Source organism: Erythrolamprus reginae, chromosome 2 (assembly GCF_031021105.1).
Source record: "Erythrolamprus reginae isolate rEryReg1 chromosome 2, rEryReg1.hap1, whole genome shotgun sequence".
NCBI lineage: Eukaryota > Metazoa > Chordata > Lepidosauria > Squamata > Dipsadidae > Erythrolamprus > Erythrolamprus reginae.
The window spans coordinates 311,595,503-311,619,553 of NC_091951.1; the positions used below are offsets into that span (position 1 = coordinate 311,595,503).

At 38.4% G+C, this 24,051-nt stretch overlaps 2 protein-coding genes across 2 annotated transcripts in view; both read right to left on the bottom strand.

Moving 5' to 3' along the window:
- The window catches only part of ATG10 (autophagy related 10), a 134,914-nt gene that overhangs the window by 79,167 nt on the left and 31,696 nt on the right, over positions 1-24,051 (bottom strand). The window lies entirely within an intron of this gene.
- FAM151B (family with sequence similarity 151 member B) overlaps positions 13,695-24,051 on the bottom strand; it is a 786,337-nt gene continuing 775,980 nt past the window's right edge. The window contains exon 7 of the mRNA XM_070743102.1: positions 13,695-14,197. The gene's annotated coding sequence lies outside the window, so the exon portion shown is untranslated. The remainder of the gene's footprint in view (positions 14,198-24,051) is intronic.

Sequence of the window (24,051 nt, forward strand, 5' to 3'; positions counted from 1 at the left end):
ATATATAAAGTCCATTCACTATCTCATAGAAGCCCTTGCGTGGTGGCGAGGGCTTCCTCGAATTGTGCATGTTCGTCTGTAAAAGGAAAATCCTCTGCGATATTGAGAGAATCCAAGCTGGGAATTATTTTCAGCTCTGGATGAGCTTAGAGAAAAGAAATATATGTCTCTTGGGCCAGACTAAATTGAAAAACTGGACTCAGCAGAGCAGAGGAGGTGTGACCAAGACTTTTTTCTAACTCAGTCTCTGGGCAAATAGACAAAAGTTAACTCTTGCTTGTTTGGATTCTTCAAGAGAATCATGCAAGTTCAAATATGCTTCCTTCTTTTATCTTCAAGTAAATTGAGGGTGGGTAGGGTGGCTGAAGCTTTTTTGTAAACCACCTCTTTCATCTGGGCTCAAGCCTTGTTTATATGATCATTGCTTTGGTAATTGTTCTGTCGGACTCTCTGGTAGAATCCTCCCAAAAATTCACAGGTACAAATTTCAAACACACACACGTTTGAAAATTGAAAACAATGTTCTTTATAAAGGAAATTCACTTAAATTAAGCCCTCTTTTTGTATAGCAAAGAGCACTCGTCTCCAAACAAACTGGTAATTGGTGCAAGTCCCTTATCAGTTCTGAGATACTTAGCTTGCAGCTGTGAGGCAATTCACAGTCCTTCTTCTTTCACAAAGTGAAACACCCTTTGCTCTGCTTTAGTCTCAAAGCAGGGAAAAAGCAACACACCAAGGTCGAAGTCAGCAAAGCAGTCATGAAACACAATGATCAGATAATCCTCCACAATGGCCAAACCCACACGCTGCTCTTTATAGCAGCCTCACTAATTACCACAGCCCCACCCAACCACAGGTGGCCTCATTTTCTTTGATAATAATCTCTCAGTTGTTGCTGCCTATGCATCGCTCTCCGCATGCGTGGCTGTATCATTAACTCTTGTTCCGAATCCAAGGAGGAGCTAGATAATTGATCTCCTTCTGAGCTGTCTGCCCCACTCTCATCCTCCCTGTCACTCATGTCTTCTTGGTCAGAGGAGCCTTCATCATCAGATTCCACCGGGAGCAAAGCAGGCCTGCGGCATGTGGATGTCTCCCCCACATCCACAGTCCTTGGGGCAGGAGCTGGGCCAGAGCTAACCACAACAGTAGTGGATCTTCCCTCTGTTTTCCAAGGCCTTCCCTTACATCATTTCCATCCTTCCCAGGAAAATCTGAATTTGGGCCATGTGAACAACATGCAGGTATGTTGCTCTCCTGCTCTGCTGGCTACTCCCCTGCATTACTCAAAAAAATTTCTAATGCAACTGTTCCCGAAGTGATATTGGTCATAACAGTATCCACTGATGAATTGATGGGATAGGAAATCCAATGGTGGATAGTTGTAGGTTTATCACATCAAGAGACAGTTCTAATGGACTATAATTATTCTTTCAAGCTAAGCCATGGAGACTATAAAGCTGTGGCCTTATGATAACATAATCAAAATGCTTGATCTATCCCAACAAAATGTATTATTAGTGAAACTAGCAAGAATGTATGCAGTCACTAGTTTATGAAATCTAGTGCTTAGAAAAAGAAGGATTAAGACACTTGCTGTTGTGGGCTGTCATGAATGACCAAACTTTTCTAGACACTCTGCCATGATTCTAAAACAACAGGAATAAAAATGTGCAAGTTTCTCAATGGCAATATTGGTGAAGAGGGACTGGATTTTGGCTCACTACTTCTCAAATGATAAAGTAAAATATAAGCACGGTAGGTAGTTACATTCCATTATTAACTCCCAAGCTGGAAAAAATATCTTCAAGGTTATCCATGAAATAGATTTGTCAACCCCAACACATTACTGCTGTCTGCAGTTCCATAATAATTCCAAGTAAAAGGTTCTTGATATCTCTGGTACCTATCCTGTTGTTGCCAGAATAAAATATTGTTAAATGTTCTTCCAAGAACATATTATGGAAAGAAAGCGCCTGTATCATTTTATCACCTATCATTACATAGAAACATAGAAACATAGAAGACTGACGGCAGAAAAAGACCTCATGGTCCATCTAGTCTGCCCTTATACTATTTCCTGTATTTTATCTTACAATGGATATATGTTTATCCCAGGCATGTTTAACTTCAGTTACTGTGGATTTACCAACCATGTCTGCTGGAAGTTTGTTCCAAGGATCTACTACTCTTTCAGTAAAATAATATTTTCTCATGTTGCCTTTGATCTTTCCCCCAACTAACTTCATATTGTGTCATCACCATTCTCCCATGACTTCTTAATATATCTGGCTTCATTTAATCCCAAAAAGAACAATTGTCAGACTTCAAATCAGGCCTGGCTAAGAATCCATTCCCACATCCAGGAAATAACTGAATATCAAATAACAAAATAAAAATAACAGAAGGTTCAAAATTTGTCACATAAATTGTAGACAAGAAAAATCATCAATATTTAAATCCTAAGCCATTTCCTCACAATAGCTGCATATTTTGATCTTATTTTTCCAGTCTTGATATTAGAAAGCCCAGGCTTACTGCTTATGCAAAAGTTCTGTCTGGTATGAATAGTAATTTATCCTATCTCACTAGCCTTTAGATGAATCATGCATGGCAGCACAGCAGGGTTTGGCCATGTTAATTTGCTGCTGTACTATGCAGGCTTCCTCTTTATGAACTAATTTTGTTATGCCTGTTTCTACATAATTAAGCAAATGGTGAATTACTGAGCATGTGAAGACATTGCAGCGGACTGAGTGGATGAAACCTACTAGAATAGGTCAATAGTCATGAGAACAGTCTCTGCAAGTGATGCAGTATTCTAAGAGCATAGCAAGACACAGAAGATGCCCTGGTCAACCACTAGGAGAAGGGAAACTCTGACTGCAAACCTCCATTGCCTTGTGGCTATATCCATCATTGGAAAAGGCTTCAGGAGTAAACCTCGAGGCAAAATCTGGAGCCAGAGTCCCAGAAGCAGTTCATGACTGTGTACAGCCGTGTTCTGACAACTCCTGCAACATAGCTGGAACCAATCGTATTGGCCTTTGCCATTCCATTGGATTATTTCAGAGATGTGGAGAGGGGGAATCTGCTGCTTGGGTCTATCCTCCATACTAACCCACCCAGGCTTCACGCCCTGGGGAGTCCAGAGCATGATACCATGGTTTTTCGAGACCGAAGGATGCCAATGCAAGTGAAATACTGGAGGATGCTTGTCCCACAAAATGATTTGATATCCCTTATAAGTGTGGTGGTGTTTGACCTGAAGGAGTAAGGTAGAATAAATAAGAAATAAATGTAGAATTACATTTATTCAACATTCCATCTAATATCCTGATTTCTCATCCACTAGATAATAGTGATAATTATTATACAGTGACATATATAAGGAGATAAAAATTAGTGCTGTGCTGAAACAGAAGAATAAAATTGCCTTGGACTATTTAGAGCAGGGGTGTCAAACTCGATTTCATTGAGGGCTGCATCAGGGTTGTGTTTGACCTGCGGGGGGAAAGGGTGGATGTGGCCAGCTTGATTCAATTGTCTTGGGAACACCTGTGCTGGCCCGAGCACTCTGCCAATGAAAATGGGCTCCTGAGCTCCATTTTCGACTGTGTCAGCCTCCTGCAATCCTCTGCTAGCAAAACTGAAGCTCAGGAGGGCTGTGCATGGCCCTCCTGAGCTCCGTTTTTGCTGGCAGAGGCACCATGAACTGGTCCTTTGCTGTTTCCAGGACAGCCCTGGCATTGGTGGGCTAGTGCAGTCCAGAATGCCGCACCAGTATAAATAATAATAATAATAATAATAATAATAATAATAATAATAATAATAATTTATTAGATTTGTATGCCACCCCTCTCCGAAGACTCGGGGCGGCTCACAACAGAAACAAAAACAGTATAACAATGGGACAAATCTAATAATAAAAATGTATAAAACCCCCAATAATTAAAAAACATACAGCACATACACACCAAACATGAAATATAAAAAGCCTGGGGGAAATGTCTTAGTTCCCCCATGCCTTGTGATATAGGTGGGTCTTGAGTAACTTGCAAAAGACAAGGAGGGTGGGGGCCATTCTAATCTCCGGGGGGAGTTGATTCCAGAGGGCTGGGGCCACCACAGAGAAGGCTCTTCCCCTCCAAATGACATTGTTGGTAGACGGGACCCGGAGAAGGCCAACTCTATGGGACTTTATTGGCCGCTGGGATTCGTGCGGTAGAAGGCGGTTCCGGAGGTATTCTGGTCCAATGCCATGTAGGGCTTTAAAGGTCATTACCAACACTTTGAATTGTGACCGGAAACTGATCGGCAGCCAGTGCAGGCCACGGAGTGTTGTAGAAACGTGGGCGAATCTAGGAAGCCCCACAATAGCTCTCGCGGCCGCATTCTGCACGATCTGAAGTTTCCGAACACTTTTCAAAGGTAGCCCCATGTAGAGAGTGTTGCAGTAATCGAACCTCAAGTTGATAAGGGCATGAGCGACTGTGAGCAATGACCCCCTGTCCAAGTAGGGCCACAACTGGTGCAGCAGGCAAACCTGGGCAAACGCCCTCCTCGCCACAGCCGAGAGGTGGAGTTCCAATGTTAGCTGTGGATCGAGGAGGACGTCCAAGTTGCGAACCCTCTCTGAGGGGGTCAATAATCCCCCCAGGATAATGGACGGACAGATGGAATTGTCCTTGGGAGGTAAAACCCACAGCCACTCCGTCTTGTCTGGATTGAGTTTGAGACACCGATGATGCAATTTTCAGCTATTTTTCCCCCGGCATTTCCTGAGAAGGAGCTTTTCAGCTGTGCTTCAAATGAAGAATAAAGGTCAGCATTAAGACGAGGGTGGGTGGGAGGGCTTCTTCCAACACGGAGATGCCGGCAAAAATCACCCAAAATTGCATCATCAGTGGCTTCATACTGATGTGGCGCTCTGGACTGAACTGGTAGGAACCCAACCCTGAGCCCTGGGAGGGGGAGCAGATCTAAGCTCCCTCGCCTTGAATTTGACACCCTTCCTCTGGAGAAATATATCCTAAACCTGAATAAGTTATAAAAATTTGGTAAAAGTATTATTTTGGTGGGGGGAGGGAGGGAAGAATAACACACAAACTCATTTTCCAATCACAACAGAAAATTTTTAACCAACTTAAAGGTTTTTTTGCCTACATTGAGTAAAAATAATTTTCTGCTAAGCAGTTGTGGGTAATGAAGGAAAAGGTTTGGGAAGCATTGCTATAGCGGTTTCTTAACTTTCTCAGTATCAATGATAGAAATTGGGTTCTGCTACAAATCTTGTTCACAGAGATACTATAAATGTAGAAACAGAAATTGGAATTTCTGCATGATTGCACAGCCTGCAATATCAGATCATCACCTACATGGGCTGGCATGTAGCCCCTAATCCCTTGGTTTCACTGTGTGTGTGTGTGTGTCTGTGTCTGTGTGTAAAAAGCTGGTCATAAAACTGTTTCCACAATAGTCCCTATTACTGGCAATGTCCCAGGAACCAGTTTTTCTCAGACTCGGCTGACACTCAAAATTGGTTTGACTCTACATTGTCTTTATTTATTGGACCCTGCAATTAGTAGTTTTCTGCTGTTTAACATGCTATTGCCCCACTCAGAATTAAGAGAAACGCTTTAGAGCTCAGAGGCTGTAGCTCAACAGATTACAGTGGCAGAGCCTGAAGTTGTTTGACTGGCACCAGTCCTGCTTTAGTATCTGCACCCTGGATACAATAGAGTCTTGATTATCCTTCCCAAAAGCCGATTCCAATCTCAACTCATAAAGAGCAATCAACTTTATCACAATCCAACTGACCAGTATAAATTTTATACAGGATTTTTAAAATGGTATTTTGCCCGGGGATATGCCAAACCATTCCAATTCAGAGTGAACTTCATGAATGTGCAACAGAGACATGGTCAAATGCCTTCTCCCCATTTTTGGAGAAAGCTCATTTATCTGATATTTTGGATTGACAGACATATCTTCCTCCGCAGAAAAACCTTTGGGGAAACATATCACAGCCTTAGCAAGGTGTCACAAGCTTAGCAACAAATCCACATTGATTCCTGTTCATACAACAAAACAGGAGAATCTGGTACTAGATAATGCACGAGACTTGAAATGCCAAAAGGTACGTGACATGGCTATATTTGGTAGTGGGTGTTTTGGTAACTCCCTAAGAATCCTTGCTGGATTCTTTTGGGCATTTCATGAAAGGCAATTCTCTGTCTGGTGACAAACAAGAACCGCAGGATTTTTAACACCAGGATTTTTAAGAGATGCTGGAATCCACTGTCCATCAGATATTCCGAGAGCAACACTTCTCGACCCACTGTTATCAATGATACTGGCTTCCCAGTTTTAGACATGGATATAGTTTCAATTGCAGTCAGTACTGATTTAGCTCTTGTAACTGCTAGCGAAACCTCCTGCTAGAAAAGAGCTCAAAATCAGGAAGAATGATTATCCTGTGCTTGCTTTGAAAAGTCTTGACAGCGATGGCATGCATCAATTAAATACCCGTCTTCCAAGCACAACAGGCATATACTGTATGTCCATCAGAAGCATGCCTTTACGGCCATAACAGCCATTCCAAATCAAAACAAATCAAAATAGAAGACTTTGTTTATTTGCAGCTAAACAACAAAAAGAGTTTTCATGACATAGAACCTAAAGACTTTCTGGCAGTAAACCAAGAGCCCTCCATTCCTGTGAAGGCTTCATGTAATAACAACGCTAGTTGACACCCCCACCCCACATTTTACAGGATGACGGAAAAATAATCTACACCAATCATCATGAGTGAATCTTTCTTTCTTGGGATGCTGAAACCTAGTAATAGGCATCAACTATCTTTCAATAAGTTTTAAAAGATACCTCTATGGAGCATTTACCCTGAAAGCTCAAAAAATATATAAAAGTTTTAGAGGTGTAGGAATACCCTGATCACTCTTCACAATATGATATATGGCAATAAAATTTATAAATCCATATTTTAATATAAAAACATACTACGCTATGGTTTACTTCTTTGAGAAAGAAGTAGAAACACAATATATTCCCTTGCAATTTTAATAGAATAGAATAGAATAGAATTTTTATTGGCCAAGTGTGATTGGACACACAAGGAATTTGTCTTGGTGCATATGTTCTCAGCTTATGTAAAAGAAAAAGATAAATTTGTCAAGAATCATATGGTACGACACTTAATGATTGTCATAGGGGTCAAATAAGCAATAAAGAAACAATCAATATTAATAAATATATATGCAGGAAGTCTAATTATCATCCTTACATTCTGAGCAGAAGTTATGACAATGGGTAAAATGAATTCCTTTAATAGATTACTCTAAGCACAATGAGGCCTGAACATAATTGTCTCGTTTACTTTTGCCCAATTTTGCAGATCACAATACAAATTTTCCCTAAAAGTTTATTAGTTCAATAATTATTCTAATTCTCTAATTAGAGAATTACATGCTAAACCAGATTCTACAAGCATATTCTTGCATACAAACAGCACTTCACAAATGCAACAATTTTAAGGCAACATGGATTACAGCCAGTTTCACAGTTAAGAGGCATTGAGTTACTTAATATAACTGCACTTCTAGTTCGGCCCAGTTCTGTGAACCGGTAACAGCGGTTATGAGGCTACCTCATATCATCTGGAAGAGTGGATTTGGTTCCTTTGGTAGCATGAGGCCCAGTCGATGAAGGCCTGAGGGAGGCCTCTGCAGAGGTGTGCTTAGATGCGGCTTTGGGAATGGCCACCTCTGCCAAAGGAAGGAAATCTGCCCCAGGACGCCATAATTGGGAATCTGAATTGGGTACAATCGATTCTAGCCCAGTCTAATCTCACCCCTCTGATTGAATAGGGGAGGCGGTGTTTTTACATTTGGCAGCAGCCTTCTTGCATATTTTGTCTAATTATTTTTGATTTGATTTGATTTGATTTGATTTGATTTGATTTGATTTGATTTCCGCCCCTCACCGCAGACTCGGGACGGCTCACAGCAGTGACAAAAACAATATACAATAACAAATCTAATATTAAAATCTAAAATAACAATTTTACATTAAAAAACCTTTAATAAACCTTATATAAAAGCATACACACAAACAGTCCATACATAAAATTACATAGGCAAGGGGAGATGTCTCAGTTCCCCCATGCCTGACGGCAGTGGTGGGTTTTAATAAGTTTACGAAACGCAAGGAGGGTGGGGGCAGTCCTGGTCTCCGGGGGGAGCTGGTTCCATAGGGTCAGGGCCGCCACAGAGAAGGCTCTTCCCCTGGGTCCCACCAGACGACATTGTTTCATCGACGGGACCCGGAGAAGGCCAACTCTGTGGGACCTAACCGGTTGCTGGGATTCGTGCGGCAGAAGGCGGTCTCGCAGATATTCTGGTCCAGTGCCATGAAGGGCTTTATAGGTCATAACCAACACTAATGCTTTATGGTGCCGCTTTTTAGCTGCCTTCATGGCACTCGTACACTTGGAGGTATGTTTTTTGGATAAAGGCTTGTGACCCTGGTCTATCTTGTCTAAGCCTTGGCCTTCTTGCAAGGTTTTGGGCATCTCTGTCTCACAGGATGGAGAGGAAGTATTAGCCGAATCCATGCTTCGGTTAATTATGGCGTGGGCTATCTGGGCTCAGGTCCTTGTATTGTGCCTTCTTCGGGGCCCCTCTGTGCCGTGCCTGATGGGCTTGGCAAATCAGATGTTAATATATATATATCTATATATCTATATATATATCGATTTGCCTTAATAGCTGTGTCCTAGGCTCTGCCAGATGTTGGTGCCGTGTCTAATGGACATGGCACGTTGCTGGCCTGGGAGTGCATTCATTCCACTGGGATGGTCAGCAGCCCCCCCAAGCAGCCCAATGTAATTACTGTTGGAAGCAGGAAAATTTGTTTAATGTCTTGGTTTGATTATTTTATTCCTGCGTCTTTCCCCTATGAGGCTGGTGGTTCTGCCTGGATACCAGTTCAGGAAGGGCCCTTCCTTAGCTTACAGAGAAAGCTTACTGCTGTGGATAAGCCTGTTGAAACTTTTGCCGGACCAAACTACTGTGCTCGCCTGCTGAGAATGTTAGGGAAGCTGTCTTAAGTTCTCTGTTAGCCAATTACCATGCAGAAAGCCACACAGGCAGCAGAAAGAAGGACAAATATTGCTGCCTAGCGCTGGGCCCTTGAGAGCCCCCAGTTCAAGGCAGGAGAAGGTGGAATAAGCAGGAAAGGAGAATCCTTCCCCCCACTCGCAAGCAGCTGCTCATGCTAAAATCACCTCTCCCGACAATCAAATTGGAAAGAACTCACACTAGGAAGGCAATCAATGTCGACACTTATTTTTCACCAGCTATTTTTCACTTTAACAAATGAAGAGCTGCAGCACAACCATCCAAAGCTGAGCAACTAATAATACGAACTGGGGCAAGAAATAAACAACAATATTAGAAGCTTTGGCAGACTCAGTCCAATCACCGAGCAGACAGGATTAACCCATGCATGGCTGCTATATCCACCATGAAGGAGAGTAGGTGGGAATTATACAGCAATCTTGTCTTACCTAGTGTCTAGTTTATGGCTTATTAAAATGGTAGCAATATTTTCACATACATCAGTATTTATGAGTTAAATCATTCCATAGCATTAATCATTAATCCATAATCTTATTTAATAAAAAGTAATTCTAATATGAAGGAACAGAGTACCATGCAGAAAAAAACTGGATTTTTTATATATTAATTCTTAAACGTATCACAATTGTTACAATAACAAAGAATATCAAACAGTATGAACAGTAAACACAAAACATAGCTGAAAGTTTGTATCACGTCAGTGATTTTTTTAAGAGAGATACAATTTGTTAAATAATTCAAAAATAGCCTTTTAAATAGACCATTTTAAATTAGTGTGTTTTATCTTTAATATTGATACTTCCCTAAACTTTTGTTATAATCCTTTGAAGCATATTATTTTCATGTCAAATTAATTATTTGCTCCGATAGCAAAATTTTATCCATAAATCCACACTAAAACAAAATAAACAAGAGATATTTAATTAACAGTATTACAGCTTAAAGTTAAACTTCATATGTAGCTTTGATCTTTCAAATGCCAAGGTATATTTTAGTGAAAATCATTTAACAGAGTGATCTGCAATACCATAATTCAAAAAAATGATGATTTAAAACTTTAACATAAAATTTAACATATATTTAGCTAGCAAAATATTAAATATCAAACTAATCAAAGGCCACAGAAAAGAACTTTTCAATTTCCAGCTTCACAGAAATCAACCCAGCATTGATTTGGGTTGACACTTATAGTAAATAATTTGGATTGACATTTACAGTAAATAGTTCAATTGTAGCTCAACACAATTTTAGGCACTTTGAATTTGGATTCAATCACTTTTGAGATTTAGCAGAAATTGTAGTATCTTGGTATATATAAGAATCTTATTCAATAATAAAAATATATGGGCTCAGTTTTCCATTGTATTATATTTGGTATTATTTCAAAATAAAGCATATTTTTTCAGAAACACCAAAATCATCAATGCTTCATCATTTTAAAAGTTAAGTTTAATATTTTGATCTGGTATTGATATCAATATTCCATATTTTAGCCAGTTCTTGAAGTTTTGAGTTACTTGTCTCTCATATCTCCTCTAATATCCTAGGATAAGTGGTTTTCTTAACTTTGAGATTGGCTTATTCTTGCCAGTGAAGCATTTCAAGAAGATGATAAGATAAAAACATATCTTCCTTGTCTTGGCAAATTCAAATGAATGACATTATTGAAAACAGATGTGATTGGTTGCGGTTTAAAGCTATGTAAGTTGGCTAGAAATGTTCAAGAGATGTAACTTTAATGCAGGGGAAGGCGCTGCTTATTTGCCAATTTTGAAAGACTCACTCATCTTTTGGGCTCTCTGAGTAGCAGAAGAAACAGATCTTTTATTTCTTCTTTCTTTCATTTTTTAAAGTATTTTAGTGTTTCTGAATACTATTCTCATACTGCCTTGGAATAAATACAAATGTGGTGTGTCATTCTTAATACACCTTTACTTACTAACTTAATTTGTTCTGTGACCAGGTTCTTAAGTAGAAAAGTTTGTAAGAAGAAGCAATTTTTCCCATAGGAATCAATGTAAAAGCAAATAATGCATGCAATTAGGGAAACCACATGGAGGGTGGAGGCCCTGTTTCCTCCCAGGAGATTCCTAGAGAGCCCCCATGGAAGCTTCTCACTGCCTTTTCCGGTCCTGTTTCCTCCCAGGAGATTCCTCGAGAGGCCCCATAGAGGCTTCTCCCCTCCTTTTCCGGCCCTGTTCCCTCACAGGAGATTCCTCGAGAGGCCCCATGGAAGCTTCTCCCCGCCTTTTCTGGTCCTGTTTCCTCCCAGGAGATTCCTCGAGAGGCCCCATAGAGGCTTCTCCCCTCCTTTTCTGGCCCTTTTCCCTCCCAGGAGATTCCTCGAGAGGCCCCACCGAGGCTTCTCCCTGGCTTTTCTGGTTACAGTTTTGGAGGCTCGGGTTTGTAAGTAGAAAATGATTCTTGAGAAGAGGCAAAAAAAATCTTGAACACCCGGTTCTTATCTAGAAAAGTTCATAAGTAGAGGCTTTCTTAAGTAGATGTACCACTGTACTAAAATACTAAAATTAAAATAGCCATGCTCAGAAACACCGAGGACCCCACAATGAGCTATACTCTCTTCTATTGATATTAATGTTCTATTTTGACATTCTTGCTTGCAGCAGCACAAGGAAAATCTTCTTCCTATGCATTGCATGTCTGCAACTTATGCTTGGTAGCTTTACCTTTATATCTCTAACTACCTCAGTAATAAAGTCAGAATGTCTATTCAAATGCTTCCTGAACAGTCTCGGGCATGGGTAGTGCTCCACAAAATGCAGAACAGATATCCCCCCCTTTACCAAAAAGATACATAAGCTGACCATGAACTGCTTGGCACTTGCCACCAAGTAGCCTTGGTGTAAATGCCAGAATTAGTTGGTGCTATTCGTAGCAACCATTATCTTCTCTTCTCCTCCTATTCTTCTTCCATTTGTCACAGTATGTTCTTCCCAATTAATAGATCAAGATAATGTACTCTAACTGCTACAAGACTCAAAACAAACAGGAAAGATATGTTCACATCCACTCCCCAAAGTCACAAGCAACTTCGGGAGTACAATCACATTATTCATGAAGAAAATCATTTGTGTCTTGATCAGTGCCTCAACCTCCTTAAGCTCCAATGTATTTGTCAGATAATTTGTCAGATAAATCTCTAACAGTCTCTGTACTGTTAACAAAACCCATACTTTTATTCTGGATTCAGGAGCGCACTTCTTTATTCCACAAGTTTCGTGTTTCAAATAAGAAACAGCAACTGTTCCAACTGGACAGATATCATCAAAAGTAGGAAAAGTCTTCACATAGATAGTACTAAGCAGGTTGCCACCCCGTTTCAGTTTATTTTTCTGCTTTTTTTGTAAAAAATTGTATAGCAGTGCAAAGCATCCTACATCCACAAGATCGGTCATGATGCTGGATAGCAATCTCGGTTCCTTTGGCTGCAGTTAATTTATGCAATAGATTGTTCACATTTCACAGAGCATGGCTTAGCAATCAGACAAGACGGTTGCATAAAATATGCCACAAGGGCTTAATTGCAAAATACTTCAGAAATATGTAAGTAGTTTTTAAGAAAAAAAAGCTTTCCCGGGGAAGCAGTTTGACAGTGAAATGGGAAAACACATAAACTCAGTAAATAAATAAAATACAAAATATATTAACTTTGCCACCTTTATTAGTAAGGTTTGCCATATCCCAAACTACTGAACAGATTCTTTGGGAGAGCCTGGAAACTGTACTGCACTGCACTGTTGCTCTTGCAAATCTAAACCTTTTCATCATATAATTTGTTTCAATAATTTGTCTGAGATTTTACAACTATGCCAGCTATATCACATGAAAGGTAAATGTGTCTTGTGTGATTTGCTGATTTTATTTATCAAGAGACAAAGAACTTGTAGAACTAAAAGCCGATTTTCAACAGTCACTTTCTGAACTAAAACTTTCTCTCACTCATCTGTTGTGGTTGGCTCTGGGCCAGTTCCTACCCCAAGGAATGTGGAGGTGGATGCAGGGGAAACATCAACATGTCACAGGCCTGTTTTATTGCCGACAGAGTCAGGTAGTGAAGTTTCCTCGGAAGAAGAAGAAGATGGGGGTGACTTGGAAGAGGGGAGTTTGGCAGACAGCCCAGGAGGAGATCAATCATCCTTATCATCCCTGGATTCTGAACAAGAACTTATGACACAGCCACGCATGCGTAGAGTGATGCATAGGAGACAACAACTGAAGGATTATTACAGGAGATAAGTGAGGCCACCTGTGGTTGGATGGGGCTGCTGTAATTAGTGCTACAGATAAAAGAGCAGCCTGCTGGTTTAGCCTCAGAGCAGTTTATCTGATTCATAGTTTCATCAAGATCGTGGTTTTTGCTGTTCAAGACTGTATGTGGACTCTCTGGACTTAATTACGGGCGGTTGGGACACGCCGGCAGAACACTCATCAATACACTGTCCAACTCAATGTTTACTTCGCCAGGATAAGTTTGAGTTCCAGAAGAAACCCATTATGCATAGTTTCTTGTGATCACTTAAACCAGGGGTCCCCAACCACTGGGCCGCGGACCAGTACCGGGCCGCGGGGCATGTTGCACCGGTCCGTGGAGTCAGCAGCTGCCGGCCCTCATGCCACCACCCCGTCCCTCCAGCGCTTCGCCTCCCGCCGGGCAAGAGGCCTCGGGAGGCAGGTTCTGCCGGCCACAGGACGATGGATGGGACAGAGGGGCGGGAAGGACCGAGAGGCTCAAGCCTCTTTTGGCTTCTGCCGTGGGGCGCTTTTGCGTTTTTGGCTGGGGGGAGGCAGGAGGGCCAGCCTGACCCCCTCTCTCCAGCGCTTAGCTCCCGCTGGGCAAGAGGGCTTGGGAGGCAGGTTCTGCCAGCCACAGGACGATGGTGGGAAAGAGGGGTGGGGAGGACCAGCACCCCCATGCTTAATCCCGCCCCCAACCATGCCCCTTTCCGCCCCCACTGGGCCATAGAAAAATTGTCTTGCTGAAACTGGTCCCTGGTGGAAAAAACATTGGGGACCACTGACTTAAACTACTCCCACTCCCATTCATTTCAACAATGCCTTATGCCATATAACCCCATTTACCAGTCTTGTAGCCATCTCATCTGCCGGTATTTTTCCACTTGAGTTCCAATGCCTCATCCATTTTACATGGGAATCATCTTGCTTTGAGAACACTTCATATTTTTAAAATTACACATTTTGAACTTTCTGGCCCATTTTCAAATAATGTCTAAGCTGAAGTATCCTAGGAAAAAGTTTTCAGTTTCTATTGACTATCATGTCTATTCATATCAAAAGAACTCTTACAAATCACTATATAATAAAATACGGTAACAATATGGCAATATGCAAATAATTCTAAACACTTTAACATGAGACCTTGCCATTTAGAGAAATGCAATAAACTAAAAAAATGTATTTAGTTTACATGTGGCTCCAAATATTGCAAAGGGCAGATAACAATTTAAACATCCCAATTCAGAATTTTCAAATAGAACAGAAACTGGCTAATTTCATTTCAGTTTATAAAACACAAATATAATTAACAAAAATTATTGGAATTTCTTAATAGTTGTTAAGAGATCCCTTGACTCTAGAAAGTTCAAGCTATGAGTTTGGACCTCTGGCACATGCAATATTTTAAAAGTGTTTAAAATCTAGGCATCTAAACATTTTATTAATTAACTTCTCCCTTATGAACTGGAATTGAAATTAATTGTACAAAGTCATAACGTCCCTCAATCTCAACTTCTAGTAAGAAGTTACCATAAAAAATGCTTTAGCAAGTTTATAATACTGTGAACTAGAAATCGTTTTAAATTACAACACTGTATATATTTATGCAATGTGTGAATGCCTTAGAGTTGGCACAATTTTAACATTTAAGCATTACTTTTAGGGGGATAGTTACAAACACTGCTACAAATGTCTAATAGTAAGAGCAGCTCAACAGTTAATCCAAAGAGGTTATCACAACAAGATCATATTCTCTTGACTTGCTGCATTAATGTTGAATATTAATATCAATATTAATTCAACATCTATTTTGAATATTTTGATTTGATTCCTGCACATATTCAACTTGATGGCCAAAGTGCCCCATCTAGCTGTATTGTGATAATGCCCCTTCTTATGAGGATGGTTAAAAAAATATATGTCTAACCAATCAAGCATTTTACATGGATTCAGGGGCTGGGATTTCAAAATTATATTATTATTGTTTCAGAATTCCAGGAGAATGATAATACCAAGGAAATAAAATAGATTGGCAGATTTTGAGGCAGGAAAAAAAATAACCAACATCGGAGAGAAAGATAAAATGGTGTAATTCCCATCTTAACAACGAGATTTGTAATATTTTTAGAAAAGGAAAAGAAGAGAAAGAATGGAAACTCCTTTATGTATTATTGAGCTATTCTGAACAAGAGAAAAGACTCACTTCCAAAAGATTTTCTAGCAGTCTAATTTAACTACAGTAATGCAAATGGACAAATAATCTCAAATGCAGTCTGGTAACTACTTGCAACTGTTCTTCACAATTCACCATTCCCAAGATTGTTAGATATGATTTCACAAAAGAAAATGACTGGCCCTAAGAGACATCTCTGAAATGAACAGTGTGTTCAAAAATGTGCTCTATTATCCTTGCAGAATACAAAAACAAACAGATCAATAAATGACAATCAATAAACTAGCCTGATATCTACCAAGTGTGTTGGGACTAAAGTTCTGTTGTTTTCTTACATTCTTGAGCGCACCAAATTGGCAGCTTGCAAGCAATATTTTCTCTCTCTTTAAAAAAATAATTATTATTATTGGTTTATTTACTAAATTAACAACAAACAAAAAATACTTAAAAGAAAACGTGCCCAACACCAATAAAAACCCCACCACCATTTAGGGGGTTAAATTATTTACAATATTTTCTCTCTCTCCCTTCCCCCCCAATATAAAATTAGGAGCTAAGGTTGTTCTATCCCAGGCCTACATAGCTTGAGAACAAAAGAGGAATCCACGTGCTGATTTTTCAAATCACTCTTTATATACATACATACATACATACATACATACATACATACATACATACATACATACATAAACACACTATATAAAGTCTTATTATACAAGCCACATTCATGCCCGTGAGTTCATCTTGGCAGCTTCTCAGTGAGAGTAAATAAAAGATACCAGTCTCACGACTAGGCTGTTGCCAAAGTTCAAAGCTAATTGAGAAAATCCTTCATAAGATTCCTTCAGTTTCACAGACTTACTTTTACAGCTTCCCAGCATCTCCGCAGACAGGGAAGTTTTATTCCAAGGATTTTAGCATGAAAATAACAATTGGCTAACCCTACCTGGCTGAAACCTTAAACATCATCCAACTCCATTGCAAAATGTCGAAACTCCACCCTGAATTACCCATACTCCACCCTTAAATACCTATAGGGAGTGGTCAATAATTCCCTAGAGTTACAAACAACAGATTACTTCCTTTTCCCATACAAGTAGGCTTGTCTTTTTCTTAGTCTTCTAAAGAAGGCATCTTAGCAAAGGCTCCTGATCTGAGGACACGGATTATGGGGGCAATATGCTGACTCTGTTAAAAAAGTGCTTTGGCTAACATGTTGTAAGCCGCCCTGAGTCTAAGCAGAAGGGCAGCATAATTAATAAGTAAGTAAGTAAGTAAGTAAGTAAGTAAGTAAGTAAGTAAGTAAGTAAGTAAGTAAGTAAGTAAATAAATAAATAAATAAATAAATAAATAAATAAATAAAAATCTTCTTCCTCCTCCCCTAAGTCAGACTCTATTGTCATTGGCATATCTGCCACTTCTGGTAGTCCTTCAGGTTCATCCAGGTCTATTTCTCCCTCACTCTCTGCCTCAGCTGGCAACAACACTGGCCCAGGGTACCAAGATGGGTCTGGCTCATCCTCAGAATCTATCATTACCAGAGTTGGACGAGGAGCACTCACAACAAAGGTGAAAACACTTGTTAATAATAAGACGTTATTTTAATCTCTTGCATTTAACTCCCCGCTTCTGCCATTAAAAAAAAAATCATATCTAAATGTATATTGAACCCATCAGAAAATTTGAAATAATTATATGACAAGCTTAATTAGTGGAAGAAACCATTACTTTTTGAGATATCCTACCTATTGTTACAAATAAATCAAAGTAGTGAACATTTGCAATTCTTCTTCCTGCTTCTATTTAGCCCATAACAAGAACACTATGTAGTGAGTTGGGGTGAGAGTTATGTGAACTGCTCAAAGTCATCCATCTGGCTTTTTATACCTAAAACCGGATTAGAATTCACAATCTTCTAAACCAGCACTATAATCGTTACTCAAGCTGGCTCTATATTATGTAAATAATATAGTCTGCGGAGAGGGGCGGCATACAAATCCAATAAATAAATAAAATAAATAAATAATATGATATATATTCTGCAACTTTTGAATGGTGTGGAGTGTGTATATGTGTAGTTATTATTAATTTATTATTATGTTAATCTAATTTTTCCCAGAGGTTGGGTCATCTAATCAAGTCTGTTATGGTTAAAACAAGTCAGTGATTTTAAAAAAACCTTAAAGTTACATTAAGATTTACAAGCTAAAGAACCCCCAAATTCCTATAAAAATAGCCAAGATATTAGTGCTTCACAGTACTGGCACAAAGTGCTGTAATTTTAAGAGAAGATTTTGAAGGTATTTCCTTTGTAAAGGAAGAGACTACATGCTTCTGCAGCTCTAAAGCTCCTGCAGCATTTCCAGTCCATCAGGTACAGAGCTACAGAATTTTAAACCTTCCTAATTATCCATAAGACTAAATTGGGTCCCAGATAATTTAGTCTTCACTTTCCACAAACCATTTATTTTTAAATGGAAGGAGGGGGAAAGAGACTAGAAGTGCAGAGCAAAATTAAGACAAAGAGAAACTGATAAGAGGATTCCCTTTGGTGAGCAAATAGAGAAACAATGAAGCATTTAGTACTGTTTATCCCAGAACTTATTTGTTGTTCATATTGTGATTTATCTTAATTGTTATGGTGGGAAGGAATAAAATTTAATTTATATAAAAATACACAACCTGAAATCACATAATCAGTAATAGGGTGCACAGACAGTAACATAACCTTATCTCTCCTCACTCTGTCTTTAAAAAATATTCAGATTTCAGCTTATTGAGATATATTAGTTGCTAGAGGTGTGTAACATGACTCGAAAGTCACTGATAAATTTGCAAAGTCAGTTCAGGAAATTCTGTTAAATTCTTTTCATCTCTTGTTCCAGAGACAGGTTCTGCCCTACCTGAGGCCTCTGAACAGCAGTAAGGGAAGATAAAAATTGCTTCAGGTGTTATTATGCAACATCCAAGCAGTTCAGCATTGAGCACAGACAACTGAAGGAAAGTATCAGAGTGCTGGCTCATCAGGTATCATCAAAGTATTTGAAAGTACCCTTTTCACAAGCTTCCACTGTATAATACAGATAAGTGCTATTGCTAACATGTTGTAAGCCGCCCTGAGTCTAAGGAGAAGGGTGGCATAAAAATTGAATGAATGAATGAATGAATGAATGAATAAATAAATAAATAAATAAATAAATATCTGAACTTTATCAATTTAATTTAGATATTAATGGATGTTATTTTCTATTTAATATTAATTGATATATTATCTAAATTCTAACACAACCACGTATTTAATTTAAAAAGATAAACATTCTATATAAACCAAAATTCTGGTAGAATTTGGCTGATGTACGGGAATTAAATTAAAGATAAAAGGCAAAGCAAACCTAGGTTGGTGGAATCAAATATCTATTAAATAACCTGTTCTCCACAAGCAGTTTCATTAAAAAGAATGATCTATCCCAAATAATATTCAGTTTCCCGCTGAATAGTTTTCTAAGAAAATGTTCATCTACACATGAACACACAAGCAAACAATTTGTTTGGAATAAAGAATGCAGCATGTTTGAAGGCAGCAGATGGAAGGAGAACATTACTGCAACAGCCAAGAGAGCTGTTAAAGCTTTCTGGCTATTTCTAAGCGATTTAATGTGCCTTCTTTAGAAGTTTGCATTCCCCTGTCACTTAATCTGATAGGTTTGAATGTCTGGAAAACAAATTTCATTGGCAAAATGTAGCAGAATGGAAATAAATAGTTAGATGTGTATTACAAAATATCACTAGATAGTTATAAAGTTTGAATATAAAAATATTACTTTCACTGTGGTAAGACATTTTTGAATGAATGCAGTTTCCTTCAAATTAATTTCTCTGAAATCAAAGTTGCTATTTTCTCCATTTTCCTTATAAGTTATCTTTCAATCATAATAAAGATCTCTTGCTTCACTTCCTAGATATAAACTGAGTTATATGGCTTTGAGCAAATGCCAACAGATTCTTGAACCTAAAATATCCATCTTTGTTGTTCTTTTCTTATTTGGCTGCTATGGGAAGCTTTCATCGGGAAGCTCCTCAAATTTCACACGATTTTATTTTTAGATTTCAAAATTCCAAATACCTGGTATTTTAAATCTGCTGCCTTTCCAATCCCAGCTGTGCTCTTGTAACAGTGCATAAAGGCCAGCCCAGCAGATGTTCAGGGAAACCATGTGACTAATCATGCCTATACATATACTGTAAATTCTTCATGAAGAGTTGTAAGGCCCACAGTTCCTCTGGGGTATTAGGAAAGCATTTTAATGTACAAAGAAAGCTGATTATAATATACTATATTTTAATCGAGATGAACATAAATTGCCAAAGGGTAAAACAAGAAACTGAAGACATAACTTTTGAAATGAAAATCCAACATCCTGCTCATTATAGCACATGACTCCTAAGTGAAATTTACAAATAGCTGACATTGTTGCAGTTCCTATTTGCGGATCCTTTCTTTAGCTTCTGTACATGGGTTTTTCTGCTGTGCAATCAGTGACATAGAAAAGGGGAACAGAATACTATAAGAATACTATTAGCATGTATTTATTATTATTATTATTATTATTATTATTATTATTATTATTATTTTAAAGTCCACTTTCAGGCAGAAGTGAGCATGCAGAAATTCATTTCGAATTTCATTTTAAAACCAGTTTAAGGGTTAACAGGTGAAAAAAGATAATTAAGTTAATCTTACTACTAAAGGATAGTTATGGCATTAAATGGAAGATATTTGGACCATAAAGTTATTTTGAACCTATAGAAAGTTATTTTGTATTTATGATACAATAATCCTATGAGAATGAATATTCATTTTCACATTTTAATTTTATTATTATTATAATGCTGTTTCCCTAGGCACTTGTGTCAGGCGGTTGAGGGAGCTCTGCTGGTGACGGTCTTTCTGATGTTTTAACCTGGCCATGAATTACATGCGGATGATGAAGTTTGTTTTAATTCTTACATGATGCCCAGAGAAAATGAATTATTTAAATAAATAAATAAAAAGGAGAACAAATGGGAGCTCGTCAGGAGGTAATTCTGTTAACAATTTTACCCTGAATGGAAATACAACTTCCTTAGATTATATTTATATAGATCTTTATTTATTTAATAACATTTATTTGGCTGCCCATCTCAAATGACAGTTCTGGGAAGCCTACAAACAAACCACACATTGAAAGTTCAAAAATTAAGATTATTATTATAAAAGGCTAAGAGAGAGCATAACAGTACAAACAATGGAACCACCTCATTAAACCACCTGTGAGATTCCACGCCTGTTTTTAAAGGTCTTACAGAAGGTCAGTAGAGACAGAGCCAATCTCATTTTATGGAAGTTATTGTTTAGCGGGTGAGTGCCGTAGCAGAAAAGACCATCTCCTGGGTTCTGAAAGATATAATTCCTTAGCAGTGGGACCCAGAATATATGCTGATACAATAAGAATTAATCTGGTCTATGTTTCTATGGTCCTATGTGTTTGTTTTCAACACTCTGAAGTCATTCCATTAGACAATTTATAAAGGGAATAAAATTGGGGAAGAGTAGAACATATTCTTTTAAACTGCTGTCTTGGCCACACAGTAATTGTAACCTAATTTATAGACTTTTCTATACTTAGTTAATCACACAAAATGTGTGATCTTTTGTTTTGATTTGAAACAAAGTGTTACATGATTCCAAATAATTGCAGATTGACTACCATAATTTATAGTTTAGAGTGAAGCATAAACCAAGCCAGTAATGGTTTTATCAACAGGCCATAGCTAAAGTCAAGTATGATTTTACCCATGTATTTTCTACACACAGAAAACTACTGTCAATATACTATAACCAAGTTACTCTATGCTTAGGATATTTGAAACTATCATATCCATTTTGTTGTGCGCATTTCAAAATGAACAAATAATACCCTTAACACGGTCAAACTATTTACTAAGTCTGCACTAGTATTAATCTTCTCATTGTTCCCATCATCCATCTCCTCATTGTTCCCATCATCCATCTCCTCCACTAATGACTGTATAACTGTAATTTTGCTGCTTGTATCCTTACAATTTATATATTTTTATATTCCTAATATAATTTAATTTCTTATTTGTGCCCAGACATATTAAGTGTTGTATCTTATGATTCTTGACTAAAGTATATTTTCTTTTATGTATACTGAGAGCATATGCACCAAGACAAATTCCATGTGTCCAAAGACACTTGGCCAATAAAAAAAATCTATTCTATTCTATTCTATTCTATTCTTGTATTTCAAATATCATAATGCATCACTATCAGAATTTTAGATATTAATATAAACATATTTTTAAATTTTGTTCTCCTGAATTCAGAAGAATATTCACTGTGAAGAAAACTAAGAAACAGTACTTTTACTTAAAGAATAAAGAAAAATCATCACTCATTAAAATTTAAATCAGAATAATGAAAATAGATATTTCATAAAAACATCAGATGAAGCAGACTATTCAAGACCTGGGTTACATGTAAAGGTTTTTCAGTTTTTTTCTTAGCTTCTAAATAGTGTGCAAAAAATCAAACACTCCAAGATTAGTATATACAAATACAGATCAGAATCAAATGTTATACATTCGTATTGCTGGATAATAACTAATCAACCCTGCACTAATTTAAAAAATAATAATTAATATACAGTGATCCCCCGTTTATTGCGTCCCCAACCATTGCGAACAGGGTACTTCGCTATTTTTCAACCCGGAAGTCAAAAATACCATCTACGCATGCGTGCCGGGCACGCATGCGTAGATGGCAGCGGCTTCCCTGGGTCTTCCCCCTCTTGCTGGCGTCAGCGAGGAGTTTCCCCACCGCCCACGCAAACTCCTCGCTGCCGCCCGCCCTTCGCCCGCCCACGCCGTTCATTCTCGCCGCTTTTGAGCTGAGTCCGGGAGCGAATTCGCTCCCGGACTCAGCTCAAAAGCGCCGATAGCAAGCGGCAAGGAACGGCTTGTCTCGGCGCTTTCGAGCTGAGTCCGGTCAGCTCGAAAGCGCCGAGACAAGCCGTTCCTTGCCGCTTGCTATCGGCGGTTTTGAGCTGAGTCCGGAAGCGAATTCGCTTCCGGACTCAGCTCAAAACCGCCGATAGCAAGCGGCAAGGAACGGCTTGTCTCGGCGCTTTCGAGCTGAGTCCGGTCAGCTCGAAAGCGCCGAGACAAGCCGTTCCTTGCCGCTCGAAAGCGCCGAGAGCCAGCGCCCCCGGACCCCCAACCCGGGTTTGGGGGGCTGCTAGGAAGCCCTCCATGCCGGCGGCAAACAGCCGCCCCGCCCCCAATCTTCGGCTCCTCGCTAGCGCTGTGGGAGTAAAAACGTCATCTGCACATGCGCAGATGGTGTTTTTACTTCCGCAGCGCTACTTCGCGAAAACCCGCTCGTTGCGGGGGGTCCTGGAACGGAACCCTCGCAACGAGCGGGGGTCTACTGTACTGTACTTTTAACAACTATTTCACATGGTGCGTCATAAAATTAATGAGTTAATAAAATTCTGACTTGTTTTATTGTCTTCAATTGTATTTTATTTCACTTAAATTTATAAATGCTGGAAATCCCTTAGAAACATTTTTTAATAATTCATTTTATATATTCAAGATAACTTTATATTTGCTCATCAAAATATTGCTGATGTCATAAAATCCATTAGGAAATATACTACATTGTTACTCATCAACACAAATTGCTACATTAGAACAATATACAATAGACTTTTGTACTACCAGCGCATATATAATGGAGAAGCTCAAAATTCAGAAACTTTACAAAAGAATAATGATCCTATTAATTTTATTAAGGTTTAAATTTATGAAACACTGCTAAAGCTAATGACAAAAGTACTCATAATTTTATAGTTCACTTTTCACACAATAAGCATTTTGCATGATACAAGAAAACACACTAAACATTAAGTTACAACTGCTTCATTTCTCTATTAACATATTTAATGCAAATAGCCCATATCAAACCCAAACTATTAGAGCTCATTTAGTGTTAACAGGAAATTAATGAACTTTCAAAACACAAAAATTGTGAAAATTCTCTTTATTTACAACCTGAATAATTCTTGTTCTGTACAGAGAATAAAATGTTTAGACTTATCAAAAAAAGTGTATTCTAAGGATTTCACCAGGATATTTATTTATGCATTTCAACTTGAAAAAATATGAATTAGAGATAATTTAAAAAAATTTCACCATTGGAATCATTTTAATAAACAGTAACCAACAATTTGACATGCTGAAACAGCAATTTAGAAAAAGATCTTAATTTCAGGATAAACACCAATAACTATTTCTAGTTATTTCTAGGAGATATGTTCAATTACATATTACATTACATTTTAAAGATTTATTCCAGTTTATTGTACTTTAAAAATCTGAGAATTATACAATCTAAACAAAAAA